Here is a 6,000-nt window from a genome sequence, read left to right as displayed (position 1 = left end):
TAGCTAACATATTGAATTTTTCTTTAGACGGGGCTGGAGCTCTGTATCTGTCAACAATCTCGAGAAAATTGATCTGACGTAGCACACCCATTTCCAATCGCGCCTGCGATAAATCCAAAGTGAAATATCTACAACATTCATCATATTTCATAAACAGTTTCAAATATCGAAATGATATTTTGGCAAATAATAGGACGTAAACAGAAGAGTATTTTGCGATATGGTTATTTTGCAAAACTTCATTATCTACCGTGATATTCCACCAACTACAGCCTTTTTCGATGAAAGGATTTAGTTTTTAAGGGCCATCAATAGCTGATGAAACAGAAATGCTATGGGTTTTCGAACAACATAAGTGAAGACATTACACGTTTATTTTGTACCGAGAATGTGCATTTTCATAAGTTACTGACCTTACTTTTCCTCAGTTCCTCACTTAATAAACCACTTTTTCAGAGTTCTTTTGCAACTGCGTCTGCGCATGTTAGTGGGGTGAGACTGTGTAAACTCCGCTGTTTTGGCAAAAGAAGCAAATTTTAATATTGCAACCAGAGAAATGTGTATGTTTTACTCAAAATTCGCCACTCATGATGTTTCTTTGGAAGTAACAAATGGTTAACAAGCCAAGCGAAAATAAATCGCTGCATTCCGACAGACATGGAAATATATATATCTGGGGAAATGTCCGCAACTCGTGGTCTACTGGTGCTGCCTCTGGATCACGGGGTCCGTCCAGATTGGGGATTTTATCTGCCAGGGGACTGGGTGTTTTTTGTTGTCCCCATCAATTCATCATCATCATCATTCGTGTACGTGGCTAAAATTGGACTGTGTAAAGATTGGGACATTGAATAGGCGCTGATGACCGCGCAGTTGAACGCCCCACAAACCAAACATCATCATCATCACCATATGTGTAGGTGAAATGTTGTTACCAAAAATCTCGAAAAGTTCTTGAAAAATTTACCTCAAATTTTTACACAATCCTCTAATGAGCATCTGGAAGGACAAAGCAGCAATGTACAGGTTTTTTGTTGGTACCAATGGCGAGAAAGAAAATGCTGTTTTGTACTCAGCTGTGAAGATGTACAGTTTTGTTTTCTTTCTCATAGTCAGTTTTAGCTGTGCTATAATGGCATTTAAATCATTAGACATTGGATTTTCAGAGAAAAAACGCAAGTTTTATTTATAGCTTATCAGCATATGATGAAAATACTACTACAGTGTCTTCAATTTGCAATATCAGTAAACAAAGCCTAAGATCAGAGAGGGGGGCTCGAGAAGATGGAGAGAGAGAGAGAGAGAGAGAGAGCGAGAGAGAGAGATGATGGAGAGAGAGAGAGAGAGAGAGAGAGAGAGAGAGAGAGGGTGGACGACAATTTAACTTTGTACCCAAAAAGACGGAACCGTTATGTTACGCTTTATGGTCAGTTGGTCTAGCTTCTTGCAATTCGTGTGATGCATGATTAATTGACTTCTGGGGGCTGCACTGAAATGCAGCTTGCACTGCGTCAACCCTTGTTTGAGACACAGGCGGACGTCCACTTTGGGGAAGGTCTTCGACACTGATGTCTGTTTTATATTATTGATCCAACACATTATGCTTGGTTTTGCCGGTGATGGTTTCTCATACTGGTGTCGAAAGTTTCGCAGTACTGTTGTCACAGATTCAGATTCTGCATACAAGATGTCACATTGTGCTTTCTCTTGGCCTGTCGCCATTTTATGCACTCCAAGTCAAATGCGTAACAAAGGACAAAGCGAAAAGATCTCGAGAGCTGCTAAAGGATATACAACAAATCACAATTCCCTATCTCCAATAGTTTCCAACTTGCAGTTTTTTTAAATAGCAGGGCTTCATCTACACCCGGTATTCCTTTTTTGTAGATGTCTACCCCGAAAACGGCTTAGCAATTGTTTTTGGGTTGCAATGAGTATGAATCATTCCCAACAAGTAGAAATGGAAACATGTTCAGCTATTTGGAGGTGCACGTTCCTGGGGCAGTTGTAGTAATCAGTCAACTGTCTTTGATTAAATAATGTCTCCGCAAGTAATCATCCAGTAATTAATTAGCAGTTGGCATTAAACACGATCTGCATTACAATTCTTATAACTGAAGTAATATGAGCCAGCATCTGCGGCTTTCTGATCTTCATTTGTTTGACTTAGGTCGCACTAGAAAAGTTTAAGAAACCAGGTATGTCCAATTTCAGTAGCAATTGCATCGCAATCATTCTCACCTCTCGGGAACAGTATAGAGAAAATGAACACTGCAACAGTAATAACGTTATCGTATGGGTTCATGATATCCCTTTCTTATTCGCTGATGTACGGAATATGGATTACCGTTTTGACAAGCAGGTTTGTCTGGGCAAGGGAGGATGATGGTTGGGGTTGCACGCGGGAAGGGAGGGGGGGCGGGGGCTGGGGGAGGAGGAGGAGGAGGAGGGGGGAAGAAGCGCAGTTGTGAGGATGCAAGGCGTGCGTAAGGGGCAGCAGTCCCTCTCCTTTCCCGTGTCTGATTGAATAATTTGGTCCCGAAGATTGCGGCCGAAACGGTCTTGTTGCTACAAAGATAATTTAGTATGCTTCGTTCATCCAACGGCCAGCACTGCAGAAGGGCGCTCGGATCTTGCAGCTCGCCAGGCTCCCATGGAACATCTTGTGACGACCCTACTTTCTATTTTTCCCAAAAGGCGTGAAATTTCATCGGATAGTTAATATATGTCTAATCGCGACTGTTAAGTAGCATGCACTAATTACAAACCTTTATCTATTATTGTAGTGTAACCTGGTCTTTGACGGAAGTGATTTCTGGCGTTACTCAAGGTAGTGTTGTAGGCCCTCTGCTGTTCCCTATCTATATTAACGATTTAGGAGACGATATGAGCAGCAGTCTTAGATTTTTTGCGGATGATGCTGTCGTTTATCGTCTAGTAAAGTCATTAGAAGGTCAAAACAAACTGCAAAACGATTTAGAAAAGATATCTGCATAGCGTGAAAATTGGCAGTTGACCCTAAATAATGAAAAGTGTGGGTCATTCATATGAGTGCGAAAAGGAACCTGTTAGACTTGGGTCACACAACAGATCAGTGAAATCTAAATACCGTAAATTCAACTAAGTACCTAGGAATTGACTTACGAATAGCTTACATTGGAAAGAACACATAGAAAATGTTGTGGTGAAGGCAAACCGAAGACTGATTTGTATTGGCAGAGCACTTAGAAACTGTAACAGATCTACAAAAGAAAGTGCCTACACTACACCTGTCCGTCCCTCTTATGGAGTACTGCTGCACTGTGTGGGATTCTTACCAGAGAGGATTAACAGAGTACATCGAGAAGGTTCAAAGGAGTGCAGTAGGTTTTGTATTATCTTGAAATGTAGGAGAGAGTGTCACTGACATTATACAGTATGTAGGATGGACACTATTAAAACAAAGGCGTTTACCGTTGTGGCGGAATCGTCTCACGAAATTTCGATCACCAGTTTTCCCCTCCGAATGCAAAACTCATTTAGTTGACGTCGACCTACGTAGGGGAAACAATCATCATAATAAAATAAGAGCAATAAGAACTTGAACGAAAAGATATTGGTGTTTGTTTCTTCCGCACGCTTTCGAGACTGGAAACATAGAGAATTATTGTGAAGGTGCTTCGACGAAACCTCTGCCAGGCACGAAACTGCGATTTGCAGAGTATCCATGTAGATGTAGAAGCTATACGTGTGGCATAGTGGTGGTATCTAAGTTACTAGTATTATTCCGTACTTTTTCGGCAAACAGTTCAGTTATTTAGTGACAGAAAGCGCGTTGACAAATTTTAATTAACAATGGAAAAGAATTTTGTGAAGGCTGACAGTGCAAACCTTCCGAAACCTGATACGTTCTTCAAAGACAACCCAACTTTTTATGTTCCGGAAATAAGAAACGTGAAAACTGCATTGCACGGCGATGAGACGGAAGTACTCTGACAGCAATAAGTCGCAGCATTTGCTTAAAAATGAGGGAATCTGTTGTTGTGCTCTTCAGTCCTGAACCTAGTTTTGTGCAGCTTTCCATGCTACTCTATCTTGCGCAAGCTTCTTCATCTTCCAGTACTTACTGCAACCTACATCCTTCTGAATCCGCTAAGTGTATTCATCTCTTGGTCTCCCTCTACGATTTTTACCCTCCACGCTGCCCTCCAATGCTAAATTTGTGATCCCTGGATGCCTCAGAACATGTCCTACCAACCGATCCCTTCTTCTTGTCAAGTTGTGCCACAAACTCCTCTTCTCCCCAATTCTATTCAGTACCTCCTCATTAGTTATGTGATCTATCCATCTAATCTTCAACATTCCTCTGTAGCACCACATTTCGAAAGCTTTTATTCTCTTTTTGTCCAAATTATTTATCGTCCATGTTTCACTTCCATACATGGCTACACTCCATACAAATACTTTCAGAAACGACTTCCTGACCCTTAAATCTATACTCGATGCTAACAAATTTCTCTTCTTCAGAAACGCTTTCCTTGCCATTGCCAGTCTACATTTTATATCCTCTCTACTTCGACCATCATCAGTTATTTTGCTCCCCAAACAGCAAAACTCATCTACTACTTTAAGTGTATCTTTTCCTAATCTAATTCCCTCAGCATCATCCGACTTATTTCGACTACATTCCATTATCCTCGTTTTGCTTTTGTTGATGTTCATCTTATATCCTCCTTTCAAGACACTGTCCATTCCGTTGAACTGTTCTTCCAAGTCCTTTGCTGCCTCTGAAAGAATTATAATGTCATCGGCGCACCTCAAAGTTTTTATTTCTTCTCCACGGATTTTAATACCTACTCCGAACTTTTCTTTTGTTTCCTTTACTGCTTGCTCAATATACAGATTGAATAGCATTGGGGAGAGGCTACAACCCTGTCTCACTCCCTTCCCAACCACTGCTTCCCTTTTATACCCCTCGACTCTTATAACTGCCATCTGCTTTCTGTACAAATTATAAATAGCCTTTCGCTCCCTGTATTTTACCCCTGCCACCTTCAGAATTTGAAAGAGAGTATTCCAATCAACATTGTCAAAAGCTTTCTCTAAGTCTACAAATGCTAGAAACGTAGGTTTGCCTTTTCTTATTCTTTCTTCTAAGATAAGTCGTATAGTCAATATTGCCCCACGTGTTCCAACATTTCTACGGAATCCAAAGTGATCTTCCCCGAGGTCGGTTTCAACCAGTATTCGCATTCGTCTGTAAAGAATTCGCGTTAGTATTTTGCAGCTGTGACTTATTAAACTGATAGATCGGTAATTTTCACATCTGTCAACACATGCTTTCTTTGGGATTTGAATTATTATATTCTTCTTGAAGTCTGAGGGTATTTCGCCTGTCTCATACATCTTGCTCACCAGATGGTAGAGGTTTGTCAGGACCGGATCTCCCAAGGCCGTCAGTAGTTCTAATGGAATGTTGTCTGTTCCTGGGGCCTTGTTTCGACTCAGGTCTTTCGGTGCTCTGTCAAACTCTTCACGTAGTATCGTATCTCCCATTTCATCTTCATCTACATCCTCTTCCATTTCCATAATATTATCCTCAAGTACATCGCCCTTGTATAGACCCTCTATATACTCCTTCCATCTTTCTGCTTTCCCTTCTTGGCTTAGAACTGGGTTTCCATCTGAGCTCTTGATATTCATACAAGTGGTTCTCTTTTCTCCAAAGGTCTCTTTAATTTTCCTGTAGGCAATATCTATCTTACCCCTAGTGAGATAAGCCTCTACAGCCATACATTTGTCCTCTAGCTATCCCCGCTTAGCCATTTTGCACTTCCTGTCGATTTCATTTTTGAGACGTTTGTATTCCTTTTTGCCTGCTTCATTTACTGCATTTTTATATTTTCTCCTTTCATCAATTAAATTCAATATTTCTTCTGTTACCCAAGGATTTCTATTAGCCCTCGTCTTTTTACCTACTTGATCCTCTGCTGCCTTCACTACTTCATCCTTCAGAGCTAC

This window comes from Schistocerca piceifrons, chromosome 8 (assembly GCF_021461385.2).
Source record: "Schistocerca piceifrons isolate TAMUIC-IGC-003096 chromosome 8, iqSchPice1.1, whole genome shotgun sequence".
In the NCBI taxonomy this organism is placed as follows: domain Eukaryota; kingdom Metazoa; phylum Arthropoda; class Insecta; order Orthoptera; family Acrididae; genus Schistocerca; species Schistocerca piceifrons.
This window is presented reverse-complemented; position numbering follows the sequence as displayed.